This window comes from Chelonia mydas, chromosome 5 (genome assembly GCF_015237465.2).
Source record: "Chelonia mydas isolate rCheMyd1 chromosome 5, rCheMyd1.pri.v2, whole genome shotgun sequence".
Classification (NCBI taxonomy): domain Eukaryota; kingdom Metazoa; phylum Chordata; order Testudines; family Cheloniidae; genus Chelonia; species Chelonia mydas.
Window position 1 is genome coordinate 67,731,484 of NC_051245.2, and position 19,119 is coordinate 67,750,602.

General features: G+C 43.7%; 1 long non-coding RNA gene across 1 annotated transcript in view; it reads right to left on the reverse strand.

Annotated features, from left to right (window-relative positions):
• The window catches only part of LOC122466080, a 73,270-nt gene extending 55,203 nt beyond the window's left edge, over nucleotides 1-18,067 (reverse strand). The window contains exon 1 of the long non-coding RNA XR_006291310.1: nucleotides 17,902-18,067. This is a non-coding gene — a long non-coding RNA (uncharacterized LOC122466080). The remainder of the gene's footprint in view (nucleotides 1-17,901) is intronic.
• Between the last annotated feature and the right edge of the window lie 1,052 nt (nucleotides 18,068-19,119).

A 19,119-nucleotide genomic window follows, 5' to 3' on the forward strand; every position in this document is an offset into this window, starting at 1 on the left:
CGAAGGAGAATGAAGCACTATTGTACACTAAGGGGTAATAATGTTTAGTGTTAAATAAAAACTTCGGAACTTGAATCAACACCATTTAATGCAGAAAAAAACAGCAAGTCTCCTTTCTACCAATGCATTTCTCTCTTTATCAATGCCTTCCTTTTTCCCTACTCATGCTTCTCAATATAAAATGCTCTTGCATCAGGGCTAACTAATCCTCCACAGCCTTGCACACTAATCTAGTCATTTACATCTGTGCCAACTGGATGTGTAACCCTGCAGTTTTGACTGGGTAGAACTGTATACAGATTTTGCACAGATGCAAGTGATTACACAGAGTGCAAGGCAGTGCAGAATCAGGTCCATTTTCCACCCCCTACCTACTTACAAATTGTGCCAAAGTGCAGTAACCCAGCATCCTCAAAATGCTGCTCTTATACACCCCAGGAGTTTGTCCCTGCTACCACAGCTTTTCAAAAGCTCTGAAGCATGTCCCAGAACCTCCTGAGTGGAGAGACATCGCAGGGTTCTCACTGCCAATAGATTCCACACTTCAGAGGTTTCATTTGTACAGGTACTTTTGATCTCTGATGCATTGCAGGATTCTATTTGCTAGCAACAGCTGCATCTCCTTTGAACCATCATGGATACCAGTGGAGCTCTTAGGGCATATCAAAGCTCTAAAGATACTGGCTGACACAGCTTAGGGGATGAGAGAGGTTCCCAATGGAGCTTGCATATAGGGTATGTCTAGACTGCAATGAAACACCTGCAGCACTGAATCCCAGAGACTGGGTCAGCTGACTCAGGTCTGGGAGGCTTGGACTACGGGGCAAAAAATAGCAGTGTAGACATTTGAGCTCAGGCTGGACCCCTCGTGGGGTGTCAGAGCCTAGACATTTATGCTACAATTTTATATTCCTGCACCTCGAACCCTGTGAGCCTGAGTCAGCTGACAGCCAGTTGCAACCATGCTGTGAGGGTCTTTTATTGCAATGTAGACATACCCACAGTGAAGGAGGTGCATTATAGCTGCCAAAAACAAGAGGCAAAGAGGAGGGAGGGCCCACCTTGTTTCTTGGGTTTGGAAATATTTACAAAGTTTCTTGAAGCAGATTGGGTGACACTGTTGGTGACGCTGTTCACCCAATTATTAGTCTGTCCATTTTTGGCACGAGCAACTTTTGGCCAACTAAAAAGGGCAAAAGTATTAAACTGCTTTAGGCACATGATGCTTCCCTTTAATGGATAAACACATGGCAAGTAGCTGTCACCCCTTCTACATATATTATACCTTTGTACACATTTGGTACAGTGTCAGGTTCTCAGGAATTCCAGACACAAAGTAGCACAGTTCCAGAAATGTTTGGCTACAGTCATTAATTCTGCATTTACTTCATCATCACAGAATCAAACTATTCAAGTCATCAGTCCAAACTCCTGCCAGGCCAGGTTTGTCCTCCAGGATAACCCTCTGTAATTCAGTGGAACAGAGGTAGATTAGTAGCTTTATCATTTGTAAAGGGTGTTGGTATTCACCTTCCAATGACTTCCCAAGTTATGTAGCAATAATTTTCTCCTCCTGCTCTGGCAGGCCTCATTCCTGAGATACAGACTGTTCAGCCCCAGTGATTCCACCACCTAGCTTCAGCAGCTCAATCTGGGGAGGGAGAAAGAAAAGGATTCCCAACCCACTATAGGCAGCGAGGAAAGCGCCATCTAATAAGCAACCAATGATCAATTCCTACTAATTTTTTCACACATTCAGAGATGATAAAGCAAGAAAAGATCACTGTGATAATCTGATCAGACCTCTTGTATAAATACAGACTATAGGACTTCCCTAAATTAATTCCTGTTTGAACTAGAGTAAATATATAAGAAAAAGATTGAGTCTTAGATTTAAACATTTCCAGTGATGGAGAATTCACCACAACATTTGTGAACTGTTATAATGGCTAATTATCCTCACTGTTAAATTTGTGCTCCTTATTTTGAGTTTGAATTTGTCTAGCTTCAACTTCCAATCACTGGAACTTGTTACACCTTTGTTTGCTAGATTGAAAAGCTCTCAATTACCAATTTTTGTTACCCATTTAGGTTTTTATAGACTGATCAAGTCACCCCTTAATAATCTCTTTGTTAAGCTAAATATATTGAGCTCCTGGAGTCTCACTACAAGGCATTTTTTCAGGCCTTTAATCATTCTGATGGTCCTTTTCTGACACCTCTACAATTTATCAACATCTTTTTGCATTGTAGACACCAGAATGGGAGACTCTATTCCGGTACTGATCGCACCAGTGCCAAATTCACAGGCAACATAACCTCCTTACTCCTACTGTTTATGCTTCCAAAGATCACATTAGCCCTTTTGGACACAGTGTCTCACCAGGAGCTCATATTCAGCTGATCTGAGAGATTTTAGAGAAGCATCAAGAAAGGGTAAGAAATCGGTGAGAAAGGAAGATGGAAGATAATGAAGAGATAAAAGGAGAGATGAGGATGAGGGGGGAAGAGATATTGAAAGCACAAAGGAAAAAAGGAGAGAATGCAATTCAGGTAAAGGACACGAAAAGGAAGAGGGAAAAAAAAGACTAAAAGAGGAAGACAAATGAAAAGTAGAATGAAGAATGAAAAGATGGAAAAGAATAAAGAGTTATAGTGAGTCCCATTTGTTCTTCGATAAGTGCCAAAAATGTTATACCTAAATATATACAAATATAAAATGTCATGCAAAATATTAGTATTAATCAACATTAAGAAATCAGGTTTCAGAGTAGCAGCCGTGTTAGTCTGTATTCGCAAAAAGAAAAGGAGTACTTGTGGCACCTTAGAGACTAACCAATGAAGTGAGCTCTAGCTCACGAAAGCTTATGCTCAAATAAGTTTGTTAGTCTCTAAGGTGCCACTAGTACTCCTTTTCTTATTAAGAAATCAAGCTTTCAAAAGTTAGGAAACTCCACAAGATAAGATGGAAAACTTCAAAGATCCCAGCTGTTCTGAATTCCCAGAGCAATAAGACACAAATGATTGGGCACATTCTTCTCCAACCCCAACATATATGGTTTTGACTGAAATGTAAAAAAAGAATCACCTTACTGCACAAGTATAAGAAAACTGAGCATCCATGTTGCAGAAGCTACTGAACTGAATTTCTTCATGAACAGCCCAGGGGGAAGAAAGTTGGTTTAGGGGATGTTGACTTATGGATCCACAATCTCGGAATTGTGTACAATCTTGTACATTGTCATTAAAAACAAAACAACTGCTGAAGGGATATTGCTACAGCTTCAAGAAAACAAAACAAAGCAGTAACCTCTGAGCAAAGAACAAGCACAGAACACGAATCTAACCTAACAGGAATTTGTCTGAGAAAAGTATGAGCAACCAAAAGAGACAGGTGATAATGAAAGCTAGAATTCAACCTTAAAGAAATGGCATCAAACTAAAATCTAATCAGTTTCAAAACATGAAGTAGAAGACAGTTTCAGGTACGACACCTGCTCTTTATCCTTCTGCTCATTGTGATTTTTCATTTTCCTCTTTTTAAAAAATGGTATCAGTCTCTCCCCTCTTGGTGTCAAATGGCTAGGCAGCTGGTTTCTTGCAACCGATTTCTTTACTTGACCAGATATTCTCATTGTTTCCCTTGTGCTCCCCATTGTTTGTTTTATCCATCGGTGTCTACAGTTTAACCTTAAAATGTACACTCTTTGCAGCAGGCACTTATTTGTTTTGTCTGTACCGTGCCTAGTTCAATGGAGTCCTTGTCATAGCTATATTAATATAAATTAATAATAATCCACACAAACAGGGGAGAAGAAAAACTGACTATATGCAAACCCATCAAATGCACAAAGCAAATAAAGTGACAAAAAGATACACTTGTCTCTAATCTTTTGGTTACAGTCATCTTGGGTGTCACTTGTACTGAGGTAAAACACTTCCAGAGAGAACTGTGGTGGTTAAGTTGCCGTCATTTTAACTATCATTTTGCCTGCCTGCAAATGCTAGAATAGTAAGCAGGGATGAAGTGGGCAGGGATTTCTCCTGGCTTTAATGGAATTAAGCCCTCTCTGAGTTTATGCTAAACCATCCCTTACTTTTATCCCTAGTTCATGACAATTATGAGCGCAAGTTTAGCCCTGGGAATGCATCAGGTTTTGCATGTACTCTTCTTCCCAAAAGTGTCCCTCCCTAGGGGAGGAGATGATGCCACTGACCCCCAACCTCTTTAAAGACTTCCCTTCCCCTTTCCTCCACCCCTCTACCTGCGATTACTCAATTTGCAAATTGCTCAACAGATACTTGCCAGGCCATTCCTGCTGCCTATGCTTCTCCATGCTTCCTTCCCTAGCCACGGGCATTCCCTGCTCATCCCTGCTTCTGAAATTGGTAGGAGATCCTCTCCTCTTCCTAAGCTGATTGCTACCTGAAAACTAGGCTGCCCCCTCACTAGCCACCAATGAAGTGTTCCAGTGATGAGCAGAAACAACATCCATCCTTCCCCCAAAATCATGGGATGACTCATCAGGGAGTAAGCTGCTGAACATTGCAAAGAGGCAATGTAGCAGCTTGCCATGGAATCTGATTAGGGATAGTATATGGGCTATGAGAAACACATACGCCGTGAATGAGTAATGACTAATGGTTCCTTCTGGTCTTCAAAAATTAGAAAAGCTATCCTTCTCTGGTTATGCCCAAAATAGGATCAACCTAAGAAGCAAAGACAATAAGAAAATGCCCTACATCACGTGAGATGCTTTGTCTAAGGACCCACAGATCAGCCAAAGTGCCTCTTCCCAAGAATAGAAACTAAAAGGGCCAAGTGACAGTACTGTCAATCACCTAGGCAAGAATCTCTCAATTTGCATATGGATAACACCTCTCTCTCTCCTCCAACATAGCTAAAAAGTTACCCAGTAAGGGTGACACCTTGCTTTCTTATGCAGTGACCCACTGCACATTCTGAACAGATGCAGAGATGGGTGCAGAAGATGCAAGTTAAGCAAATTAGAAATGTGGTAGTAAGATCAAAGGTCAAACTGGACAAACTACCATTGCTCCAAGAAATCCAAGCCACAAGTTTTCACCCCAAAGTATAAACTATAGACTGCTGTCTTTATAAATCAAATATACCATAAATAAGCCAACTCTCACCCCAAATTATAATCTGCACATTTGTTTGCCTTGAATCTACATCCTTCTATACACGGATAATGTCTCTTGTAAGTCTTAAAGGATGTGAAATTCTTATGTATAAATCAAAGTATGGAGCATGTCCTCCAAATTTAGAAGGTTTTAAGTATTTTGTTGGTTTTCATCGTAATAACTGGCACTTTAGAAATAATAGGAATTGTCTGGTACAAGGAAGAAGAAATATTAAAAGATATATACCAAGGTATAACTTTGGGGTATTAAGAGAAATTGCTTAAAAGAGGGGATCCCAACTGATTGTAGGGGCTAACAATGAAATATAGTTCTTTAAATGAATCAAAATGTAAAAAAGCCTCCAACAAGAAAAGGATTACAAAAATTTGGTATACACAGTCATCATCTATTGGATACTGCTGGAAGCAGCAGAGAGACCAAGAGCTGAAATCCGAACACCCACTTGGTAGGTGTACAACAGCAATCAGACAAACAACAAATCAATTTCTCCAACAAGCCCTGAAACTAGGGCATATAAAACTGAGATCACCACGTGCTCAAGAGAGTGCATTGAGCCCATCACCAGAACCTGCAGAATCATAAGTATAACTGACATCCAGACCAGCTGCGTGGAAAGGCCACTCCCCGACCTCATGGTTAGGAGGATAAGAGGAAATGGTGAGATTTCATTGCATAGATTGTATTTCCCCTTCTTTTCTTTACCATAAATAAACTACAGGTTATCTTTCTGAGTCTACACTGACTAATGAGACCTCAAGGAACCCCATATTTTAGAGTCTAACTCCTTTATATATCCAAGCAAATTGGCCTAAGACAGCTTGAAAACAACCACCAACAGCTTTTGGACCAGTCTAGTCAAAGTAGTAATCACACTCTTCAAAGAGCCTTAAAGACCAGTGCACCCTTGGAATTGTGATAAACGTGCTAGGTACCAGAGAACTGATAATCATAAGTAAATGTAATAAGAAATCTTGGTAATTTGCATTGTTCCTTGATAGAACTGTTGAGACTCTAGTCTGTGATAACTGTGTGCAAGACTTTACTGTGTGTGGAGTATACACAATTGGTTGTGTTGCATCTGACTGCTGAACTGTTGATTATATATATTAATAAATTGTTAGTTGGTTAAGAATAAGTAAGAGTTCTGATCTGAGAAATTCTATTCAAGTTAAAAGTTGACCTGAAAAGAACCCAGCATTAAGCTAACACTCCCAGGACTCAATAAAAAGGGGGTTATCCTATTGCATTCTGCCAGGGCATGCCTACACATACAGCACTGCAGCTGTGCTGAAGCAGCGCATCTGGTGAAGATGCTCTAATGCCAACGGGAGAGAGCTCTCCCATTGGCAAAATAAACCACCTCTCTGAGTGGCAGAAGCTATGTGAGCAGGAGAAGCTCTCCAACCAACATAATGCTGTCCGCACTGGTGCTTATGTTGGTGTACATATGACACTCAGGGCAGATGGTTTATTCACACTCCTGCGCGACATAAGTTATGTCAACATATGAAAACATTTCAGCTTTAAAATGGCACCTTGCAAAATTCATAAATTTCATGCTTACAATAGTGGTCGCAAGAAGAGAAGCAGAAGCCTCTGAACGTGCTGCCCAACCATCCATTAAAAGCTGGTTCTCAAAGTATTTCTCTGCTGATGTCACCAGCACCTGCTTAGCAGGAGCAGCCACACAAATCTGGAGTCAACTTTCATTTTACCTTTGTGGCTCATCTGTGAAGACATGAGCCAATATGGGCCGATCTTATGGCAGTAGTTAAGTGGTACATAAAAAGCTAACGGCCTAAAAGAGAAAGTGAGGTGGGGAGAGAAAGGAAAGCATTGCCTCCTGTTAGCACAGCTAAAGAAGCAATTCTTGCCTTAGGGACTGGATGTAGCAAAGAGCCAATGCTGGAAAAGTTAGGGAGAGAGGGAGCTCGGAATGTGAACACCATTTCCTAAGTATTTTTTAGATCAGAGTTTAATACTACTAGAATTTTGATGGTCCAACTACATTTTGAATTAAAAGCATACCCATTTCTTTGCAAGGCTTTACACTAGCAATTTTCCTCAAAATCTCCCACAGTTGCAATTCCAACAGTGTTAGTGCTACTCCAGTCAGAGAACAGGCATTTAACACAGTGTCACCTAAGCCTGCTCAGACCACTCCACCTCAAAATGGGGTGCATGCTCTTGTAAAAAGGAGCAGTATGCGCTTCTCACTTCACGTGGCCTGCATACCAAAACAGGCATGCTAGCCAGCTAGGAACCTAGACATGTCCTCATGTCACAGCCACACAGCCTTGTAACTCTTGCCCCTCCTATGTCACTACCCACATGCAAAGGCGATGTGTGGGGGGGGGGGGGTGGAGGAGGTCACCCCCCCGAGATGTATTGCTTGGCTTGTTACAATAACACTGCAAAGCCAGATGCCTTCACTCTGCCCCTCCACTGTCGGCAGGCACAGGTCATCTCTGCCCACATGCAAACACCATTGTTACTATAGGACATACATAAATGTCCATTTGTCTGAGGGCAGGACTGATTAACCTAGTACTGAACATGGATGTTCTTTACTGTTACCAGCATAAGCTAGTACAGGAGCCAAATAAATTACTGCCATGTTCTAAGGATATTTATTGGAATCATTCCTGCACGTTTTCCTCTCTCATAAAGTACTGCTAGTTTCTCTGCTGATGGATGTCCTCAGTTCTTGTTTGCTATCGATCCAAGGTTGTAGAAGAATAGTAAAACAGCATTCTCTGGTGCATTTACATCACACAATGACATGTGTCTTAAATGGCAAATTAAGGTTTCTGATACTATCATCCCCTACAGTTTGCCATGTCATTTCAGAAACTTCTTCTCCAAGTATCTCAATTGTTCATTGTCTTGCTTCTTTTTTTAAATTGACTTTGTCAGCTTCTCCTAAGACGAAGACAATTTTATCATTAATCAGAAACAACAATCTGTTGAAATAAAACAGCATCTAGCTTGCTGGCTACATGGAAGAATTTCTGTTGTAAGAATGCCCTCAATCATTGCAAGGTAATCTGAAACAACTAACAGCATCTAGCTTAACTTCAAATCACAGTATCAGTGAATAATCACAGACCTACAATGCTGATTGGAACTCACTGGGGAAGCAAAAAATTCCTTGAGTAATTTAGGTTAACTACTAGGAAACAGACTTCTGAACGTTTATTCCAAAAACTAACCCACTCCTTAAAGACAGCTGTGAGAAATGCAACAAGCATCTTTTTCCCTGAGACAAGATTAGCACATCTCCAGCTTGCACTTCAGAAAGTCAGTGCTCTTTGTGCTCTGGGGGGACTTGTGGCTTTGATCCAAAGAGGTCCCAGTTTGAGACTTGGCTGCTGTAACATACTACACATATTGCGAATTCAGCTTGTATATCGTATCCTTTTTCCTGATGCTTCCCAGGAGTGGCACTTGGCGGGGGGGGGGGGCGGGGGGCGCTGGTGCAGGCTATAGCTACCCCAAAATTTGCCATAGCCCTCTCATAGCCATCCCTCCATGGTTGGTGGGCAGCTAAGGCAGGCGCTCCACCCTCCAGCACTCTGGGGCTAGGGGAGGGGGGCAACACCACCTTTCCGGTGTGCAGGGGATGGGGAGCGCACCACCCTCCCAACCACACAGCGCTCCGGGAGGGGCCATGCCACTCTCCCACCTGACACTCCAGGGCTGGGGGAGAGGGGCCACACCGCCCACCCGGTGCACTGCAGGGTGGGGGTGGGGGGGCAGCCCAGAGCTGGGGGGGGGGGCAGGCTTCAGCGGGAGGAGCGGGGCCAGGCCAGGGGCTGGCCTCCTGAGCCCATGATTCACCCGCCGCCATGCATCCCTCCCAAAGCTGGGCATCCGACCAGCAAATGCTGCTCTCTAGCCACCCAGCTCCTGCTGCAGCAGTCTGCCCTTCTTTGGGAAGCTAACCCATGGGTGGCTTGGCACTGGGGAAAACTCGCCCGATGCTAGAGGTGACTGTGCCCGAGTCTCTGCAGAGGGATCTCCGCTGAGCTAGGGTGGGGGGGACTGCCTGTGCTGGTGCCTCTAGCTTAGAAGTGGGCGCTGCAGCTGCACTGAACAAGCGTTCAGCCTCCTGCAAGCTCGGCTTAAAGAGACAGCGTATTGACACGCTCACTCAGGCATGCACAGAGACTCCACACACACACACTCTCCCCCAACACCGTCTCCCTCATACACTCCCCCCAAAACACACATACACACACACTTCTAGTATTAGGGGTGGTGTTGCTGTTACTTACCGGTACTTCCTATTGAAATGAGCAATGCACACATTTTCTGTAATTTTATTCTTTCAAAGTTTGTTAAGGATTACAGTACTGTTATGTTTTTTTGACTAGTCTGTGCTTTTCATAATTTGATTTCTCTCTTATGCTTAAATTGAATTATTTGAGTAGTAGTTCTAAAATGCCTAACCTATCCTGGTTGGAGTAATTATCCCTATTACTTTTATTACCATATTGTGCTTTGTCATTCATTATTTAAAGTGGCACAATCAAATAATTGTATCCTTCTGTGACATTATCTAATTAAAATATGACCATGCAAATCATTGTTGATACCACTGTTATATAATTGCAACAAATCTTATACAAAGTGTGACACATGGCCAGAAAGGGTTAAGCCGCTTGCAGGCTAACTGACCCAAATTCAGTCCTTAGAGACATTTTGGTAGATAATGTTTGTGTTTACACATATATATTGTTAGAGGTTAACAATGTAATCAAACAGTCCCCATTACCGTTGTATTCTGTTAATTCAGAGATCAAAAGGACATCTTAACATTTAAATAAACTGTAAACACAGTAATATCACTGTATTCCTCTCTTTGAGATGTATAGCAAAACCACCTGCGAATTGTGGAAAACAGGCAATTGCCTTATGTTAATCTGTGTAGCTAATTACTGGCAATGCTTAGGAAATAGGTCTACTTCAAAGTCTCCATGATTGCCTATTGTTCGCCTAAGGACTCCGACCTGTCAAGAGAAGGCCTGGAACTGTATAAAGACCCCTTGGGTCCTGATCCTTTTTATCTCAGATCTGCTTGACCCTTCATGCAGAGGAAGGTTAAGCCATAAGGCTGAGATCTCCATAGTCCTGTCTGGATCACCCTGAATATGGACATTGGACTATAACCTATTCACTAATTCTGAAAACTCTTTGCAATTACAAAACTCACCATCTCTACTATGAATCTGATCTCAGAACTGTACTCATGTCTGTATGTATATTGATCTTTTAACCAATATGCTCTCTTATTAACCAAACTAAAATTTATTTAAAAAGAAAAGAATTGGCTGTAACCATGTATTTGCGTAAGATCTGGAATATTCCTTAACCTGGGAGGTAATGTGTCCGATCCTTTGGGATTGGTAGAACTTTCTTATATGATGATTAAGATTTTCAATAATCCTCATCATATTTGACTTGGGTGTCTGGGTGGAGGCCTGGCGCTGGGTTGCTTTAAGGAACTGTGTTGTTGGCTTCTGGGTAACCAGTGAGGTATTACAGAAGCTGTTTTGTGCTGGCTTGGTAAATCTAAGTATTGGAATGTCCACCAGCTTTGGGAATGGTCTGCCCCATTCTTTGCAGTTCACCCTAATTGAGTGACCTCCTCAGCGTGGCTACCCTGGGATTCCGGTCACACCTTCCATAATGTTAATTTAGCTTGTACTCACCTTAGCAGTGCCAGTTTAAAAAAAACATTAGCTAAACACAATTTTAGACACTGTGCACATGAAGGTTGCTTATTTTCAAATTGTATTTTTAATTATATCTGTAAAATAACTTAAAATTTGCACAAAAATAAATGCGGTTCCAAGTCCGATACTAGTAATGATGGAGTCAAATACTGATGAGTCACATACATGATTGTGACTGGAAAACATAAATGCCAAAATAATTAGAAAAATTAATTCCCGTTCCTACTAAGAGAAAAAAATTGTTAAAATTAAGTAAATACATTTTTAGTGGATTTGAAAACAATTGACTAAAATAGAGTAGATAATGGCAGTAACAGTGTGTGTCTGTTAGAGAAAGTACAGTAAACAGATTTTATTTCTCTCTACTAAGGATAGTGTACACCGTATCAAATTTGTGTTTCTGATACCTGTGTTAAGGCTCCAAAACTGATACCTCAAGGCTTGGGATTGGGAATATTTTGATGTATTGTTTCTTGATTGTTCTAAATTTACATATAAACTTAAAATATGGCTTTAATTGGTGTTTGTATACTTTTTTCTTTCTTTATATAGGAATTAGATACAGTGCTCCGGTCAGCTAATTTCTAAGTTACTATCTGCAAAAAGACTAGTTTTCTCAGGTGTGTAAGTTGCCCCCCTCCCCAATATCTAAAATGGCGCAGTGTGAGTTGTTGTATTATGGCTCCGAGTCTCCAAATCTTAAAAATATCCTACTTTGCCATGTGAAAATGGCTAATTTTAAAATATAATACAGTACATTCTCCGATTTAAAGTAGCTAGCTATTAGTATTATTTAACCAGTAATTATTTTCCAGAAATGTTCTGTTATTTGTTTATTTATTGACTTAGGTTTTTTTCCTATTGATTTTCTGTGAATACAATGTTGGACCAGTGACCTGTCCTAGATGAAGTTTAAAACAGGTCTGTTTTCCTCAAAAAAAGAATATATACAAACACATTTAAGTGCATATTGTTAAAAAGATAAATAAGTATGCATGCCCACAAGATGTATAGCGGAGCCCCCCCTCTGATTTTCTGTCTAGCCCACCTCAGTCTCCCCACTCTCTTCCCTGCACCGAGACGAGGCTGAAGCCACCCCGATGCTTCATCTGTTGTCTATTTAGGCCCAGATTCTGCTGTCTTTACTCAGGCCATGTCATACCTTTCTTCTCAAGTAGTCCCATCCTTGCTAGTGGGACTTCTGGAAGAATAGAAAATTATTTAATGTAGAGAGGACAGAAACAGACTTTAGACGGTACTGTTCAGGACAGGGACTGTACAACAGCTAGCACAGAAGTGTCCATCTTCCGATTAGGTCCCCTGGCCTGCACTAGAATACAAACTACTACTACAGATTCCTTTAGAATTCCAGTTTTAATAAGAAAAGGAATACTTGTTTAATAAGGCAAGTCTTACTTCCTGTGTCAATGTCTCCAATTCTTTTGCCTACAAATATCTTCTTCAGGTAAGTATTACCCTTCCCACAAAGTAAGAATAGACTTTTGCCCACTTCCTGAGATTTCTACAAGCTCTTGTCCAATATCTAATTTTCGCCAGAGTTATAATGTTCCTGGGATTCTCTCCAGTAGAATAAATTTTAATTCCCTTAGTTTTGCCCTTTCAGTGCAAGGACAGGGTTAGGCCTTACCAGGTCAGTCCAAGACAAAAAACAGACCTCCATTTATATGCAGTTTCCCCTTCACACGTGCGTGCGCACGCACACCACCCTCTTCCTATCTCATTTCAAAGCTATTTATGTCAACTTACATAACTGGGGTGAAATTTAGAATTTAAAACCAGCAATTAGTTTATTGATGCTGAGAGGTTTTGTTAATCAAGCCATACTAATCTTTGCAATAATATATGTAGCTAGCTTCTCTCTCTAATAAAGGTTAGCCAATTAACCACCCTTTAATCACAGACTTGGTTTCCTGAGACATGTTGACACTTTTCATTGATCAAAGTTCACCTCAATTACACCTTTGGGAAACTACAAAGTTTTGTAGATCACATTTTTTCCTTCATTTGATCAAAATGTCTAACAGCAAAAAATGCCAGATGTAGTTTTATTTCCTGAGATACTCACCGGAGTCACTCATAGCAAGATGTGTCACCATGGACTGGTGTATGAATGGAAAGAGCTGTGCTGGGGCCGATAGGTTGCATACAAGTTTCAAACATAAAACATGTTAAATCAGTTCAAACTTTTTATTTTTAGTACTTCCACGTTAAAAGTCCTCAGGTATTATGCTGTTAGGATTACAGGTTCCTTCCACACCAACTACAGCTGACAAGAACGAAGAATGTTAAAAAGGACAGAGAGAGAGAGAGAGAAAGATTTGTAAGAGAAATATAAATCATACCAATTTTCCTCATAACCTTTTTGGCGTAATGTACTTCCATCAAGTGAAATACAGCCTCTGAAAGCATGGCCAGTATCTAGTGTAGCAGAGCTCCGACCTTGTCCCCGTGCTTCCAGGCGGTTTATGCTAGCTTCAGAGGCTCACTGCAATCCTCCACGTAGCCTCTCTCTCTCTCAGGCCAGGGACACAGTCTACTGAGCCCTTTTCATCATAAGCCAGCAAGTAAGTTGGTGAGAGAACTCCCACAGTCTCTGTTGCTCTTACGGCCTCATACCAACACAGTTTAGCCTCCTGCCCTGAGAGTGGCCTGTTTTCCCCTCCCAGGAGGTGTTTCTATAGTGGTGGGTTGGGGGAACCTAGGCTTGCCCTCTACTCTGGGGTTCTGGACCAGGGACCCTAAGGGTAGTAGCTGTTGGCAGCCAACTTTTCACTGCCAGAGTTGCTACTTTTCCCTGGGCCACTTCCCCACAGCTCTCCTGCTTCTCCCTTCTTCACCCTTAACTTAAGGGTCCCTTACCAATGACTTGAGAGCATCTTCATTAACCAGCCCTTCAGCTGCACTTCCTCTCCTCTGCCTGACTTGAGTGAGTCCTTTTATAGTATTAGAAGGGCCTTAATTAGAGTTAAGCAGTCACATTAGCTTAATGGCCTCACCTGACTCTTTGCAGGTTAATTGGAGTCAGGTGTTCTCATTAGCCTGGAACAGCCCCTGTTCTGGTCAGTCATGGAACAGAAAACTTAATCCAGTGGCCAGTATATCTGCCTTCTGTGCCAGAGTTTGGTCCTGGCAGAAGTTACCAGAGTTAGAGACCTCCTGGACTACGACCAGGGAGACTGGCTGGATCCCCTGACGCTCGCTCAGCACATGGGGCTCTCCAGACCTCGTACTCCCCTGCACGTACTTCAGGAGGTGAGGGCCGCTTTGCCGCCCGCTGCTCGGATTTACCTCGACCGGGTCCTACGAGAGGGCGCGCCCCGCCCACCCTCCACCCCAGGCCCTCCGGACCTTTTCCTTGGACCCCTGCCCCGTGGGCCCGACCGACCCCCCCGCCCCTTCACCGTGAGCCGGCTACATGAGCTGCAGCCGGTCCGGTTCCAGACCGCACCAAGGAAACGTCTCTACACGCTCGTGTTCCACACCCTTCACGTCTTCACCCTTGTGTCCTGCCCTGACACAAAGTGGCGCGACCTCCTGCCGCCTCTAGAGAGTGAGGAGCCCCGGTGGGCCAGCCTATATTCCACCTTAGTCCCGAGGCCCGCCGGCGATATCAGTTGGCGGCTCCTTCACAGGGCCGTGAGCACGGGCGTGAACTTGGCACGGTTCACCCCAATCCCGGACACCTGCCCCTTTTGCAGCGTGAGGGAAACCCTGGCGCACGTCTACCTGGAGTGCACCAGGCTGCAGCCCCTATTCCAGCTCCTCACGAATATTTTGTTAAGATTTTGGTTGCACTTTTCCCCTCACCTCCTTATGTATGCACTCCCTGTCCGTAGCCCCACTAAGTCGCGGGACCTCCTGGTCAGCCTCCTCCTGGCCCTGGCTAAAGTGGCCATCTATAAAACCAGGGTGAGGAGGTTGGCCGATGGAGTCTCCTGTGACTGTGGGGCCTATTTCCGATCCTCTGTCTGTTCACACCTCTGGGCAGAGTTCCTCTGGGCGGCGTCCACTGACTCCCTTGACACCTTTGAGGAGCGGTGGGCGCTGTCCGGGGTTCTCTGCTCATCAGGTTCCCTTCGTTTGACCCTTTGACCGCACTCCTGTCCCTGTTGTTCATTAGTTGTCCCCCGTAATTATTTGGTTTTCCAGGTCCTGTGGACCCCCCCCCCCCTCCTTGGGCTGGGGGGGGGGGGGGGATCCTTTAGCAGTGGGCGGGCTTTGCCCACCCACTTCCTGGATCCCAATAAGGCTACTCTGCTGTACCCAACTGGCCTGGGTCTATCACACTAGTAAGTGACAGTAGTGCAAAACATTTGAGTCATTTTTGCTTTCTGGGCTCTTCTGAAAATAAGATGAAATGGCATGGGAAAGTTAGAATGGGAATAGCTTTGATTTCAGAAAAAGAAAAGGGTTTAATTTAGGAATAAATACAACCTAAAGGGCATGCTAGAGGTATGGTAAAGTTCAGACTAATTTGGATGAACTTCTTTCTTCTCCCCACACTTGCAGCTGCATCAATTTGATTCAGGTTTTCATGGATTTACTTTGTCCTATCAGTTAAAATGGGTGATAGTAAACAATGTGATGTCAAATCACAATTTGAAGTTTGAAGCACACCTCACCTGTGGATCTAGATTTGGAAAATATATAAAAGAGTTGGTTCAAGCTGCAAAAAAATGGGGAAAAGGGAAGTAGTAGTATAGGAACAATAGTGGTAATTTTAAAAATGAACTGAAAGCTTTTGAGAATCAGGAAATCTTAATTCTGTTTCCATCACTCATTCAATGTGCACCGTTGGGAACGTCACTTCAGCTTTGACTTGATTTCCCCTTGCCTATTAGGGCTATTCAGAATGGCATTGAGAGACCTAATTACATAACCAACACACTGTTCCAACAATATACATACACAATTACATGGCAAAAGGTGCTAACAGCATGCACATTAGGCGTCATTGATATGTAAGCATTCAGTGTGACTGTGTAATTAATAACTAATTAATATACTATTAATTAATATACTCAGAGCATTAATAAGGGCATTGTGTGGACATTTGTTTGGCAGGTGAAACTCTGAGATTCCTTTTTGTGCAGCTGCTCTGCAACACGAGAAAGGTAGTTGCCCAGGCCCATCTTTCCAGGCCATGTGACCTCAGCAAGCAGCCTTGGGGCATGTCTTCTGTGGCAGCATTTTAACGTGGCTTGTGTGGTGGTGGCATAGCGCTGGGAGAGATCTCTCCCACCGCCAGGAGGGGAATAGCTCCCAGCACTGGTAGCGCAGCTCCCAAGACAAAGGTGTCTTCCCTGAGATTTCTGCAACAGGCAGTTAACTGCCTGTGTGATGTCTGTTACCAACACGGATCAGAGAAACAGGATGCATGTACTTTTTGTAAATAAACAAGTTACACCATGAAAATATCCAATTCCTTGTCAACAATTACTGCTCCAAATAGAAAACAACTGCAAAAGCCAGAGTTCGCTGCCCCTCAGCAAAGGGACAACATTATTATGAATACTGAATACTGTATGTTCCATACTCTAGGACCCATCATCACAGGATGAAAAGGGAGAATTCCTAATACACCTCTATCCCCATATAACGCAGTCCTCGGGAGCCAAAAAAAATCTTACCACGTTATAGCTGAAACCGCGTTATATCGAACTTGCTATGGAGGGCCGGATAGGGAAGGCTGTGCCTCCCCAAACAGCCTGGCCCCGCCCCCTATCTGACCCCCCACCTACTTCCCACCCCGACTGACCCCTCAGAACCCCCAACCCATCCAACCCCCCCGCTCCCTATGCCCTGACCACCCCCCGAGACCCTCTGCCCCTTATCCAACCCCCCAGCCCGGCCCCCTTAACACACCACTCAGAGCAGCTTGTCGGAGCCAGACATGCTGCCGCCATATGTGCCAACTCTGTGGGGGCTCTGGGGCTAGAGCACCCACGGAGAAAAATTGGTGGGTGCAGAGCACCCACCAGGAGCTCCCCGCCCTGTACCAGCTCACCTCCGCTCCGCCTCCCCCCCCAGAGTGTGCCGCCGCTCCGCTTCTCCTCCCTCCCTCTCTCCCACGAATCAGCTGTTTGGCACGGCAAGCCTGGGAGGAAGGGAAGGAGCGGGGAGAAGCAGAGCGGTGGCGCACTCACGGGAAAGAGGCGAAGGTGGAGCGGAGGTAAGCTGGGGCAGGGAGCAGTTCCTCTGTGCCCCCTCCCTCCTCCTGGTTACTTGCTGCGGCCCTCCCCCTGCCCCCCCCGCCCCGCCCCAGCTCACCTCCTCTCCTCCCCTGAGTGCACCGCAGCTCCGCTTCTCCCCCCTCCCTCCCAGGCTTGCACAAGCCTGGGAGGGAGGGGGGAGGAGGGGAAATGCTTTACCGCGTTATATCGGGGTAGAGGTGTAGTTATCTGCTCAGGCACTACTTTCCTGTCATGAGGCTCAAGGAGGAGGTCTTCAATGTAGACCACAGACTTTATTGGGCTGCTAGAATGAAAACAAGGAACAGGAGCATAAAAGGGGAAGCACATATTCAGGCTATGTCTCTACTTGCAGAGTTTTTGCGCTGTCAGTTTCAACGGTGATAGCGAACCGGTGAAAGAAAAGCGCTGGTTTGTGTACTCACTTACTCCGACACCTGTGGAAGTGTTTACATTTGCAGCACTTCCATCCCCGATGAGAGCAGCGCTTTAGGGCAGCTATCCCACAGTACAGCTCTCTCCATTTTGACAATAGGTCTTGTGGGAAGCGGGGGGGGGGGGGGGGAAGGGTGATCGTGGGGCATCCTGGGTCCCTGCACAGCCCCCTCTCCCCAAACACCGATCAGCTCTAGTAGCTCAGCATTGCTCCAAGCAGGAGATCATTTGCTTTGTGGAGCAGCCAATGTCACCTGGCCAGATGATAAGTGAGCACTTGCCAAGAAAACAAGAAGGGGAGTTTCAAAGTTCCCGGGGCTTTACAGGGGGAGGGGTGAATGTCTGTTTACCTGGCGTCAGAGTAGCAGACCTGCTGGCCAGAGTGGTCACCTAGGCACTGTGGAATATCCTCCGGAGGCTAAAAACTCTATAAACAGGAAGAACGGGTCTTCACTTGCACATCGCTGAAAATGCATCACCAGTAAGAGCTGTACGCCTCTCATGGAGGTGGTTTTATTTTTGTGGTGAAACTTCTTTCACCACAAAAAGTCATTGGCAAGTGTAGACACGCCCATGTTTTTTGCGCAAAAAAAAGGGACTTTTTCTGTTTTAAATGACAAGTATAGACATGCCCTTAGAGTGAAGAGATGATGAGTCCTGAATAAAAGCTAAGAAAGGAAACTAGGAAAAATCATTGTTCAAGTTACTACACCTATAGAAACATTTTAAAAAAATCATTTGTCTTAACGCTTCTGTATTAATATATTTAATCAATTTCCTGCAGAGTGCAAGATCTTTTTAATTAAAATGGAAGTGGACCACCACTTAATCTTACATAGCAATCACTCTGTCCTTGGGGATTAGATGAACAAGTTAAAGGCTTTCTATATTTTTTTTTCTTTTTCTGTAATTAGAAGTTACCTACTGTCTGTCAATTTTAACTTCAAGCTTGAAAGAGAAGAAAAGGAAAATTAATTTATGTGCAACCACCAGTTATGAAATTGTCAGAAAAATCAAATTTTATCAAGTGTGATTTGGGTTTCTTATTTTAAATAAGTAATGCATTTAATTATATGCATATTAGCAACAACAAAAATCACTTGTACTACACCTTAGCTTAAAGGAAAAACCAATCAAAAATTCCAGCAATTCAATATTGGGGTGTTGGGGCTGCAGTGTTAAGGGATGGTTTTCATTTGCACATACTTCTTAACATTTATTGGTGGTGCCTTTTTGAAGAATTTGCATTTGATATATTACGGTTATTTCATAATGCTTTATTAAAAAAAATTTTCAGTGCCTTTGAGATCCTCAGCCCTGCTCCCACCACTTTATGCTGCATACAAAGGATCAGAACAGTATGAAGGAGCCCTAAAAGCTCTGGTTCCAGATGGGTGAGAACTCCCCTGGTGTAGGCACTGTGGAAGACATCCCTATGACTATCTTCCAAGGACTACCTTGCAAGCCCTGGCACGAGGGCCATGCTGAGAGTGGGAGGGGTATGTCAAGGCACAGCTGCAGCAAACAGTGCTCCAGAGATTCTGGATACAGGAGGCTGCTGTAACAAA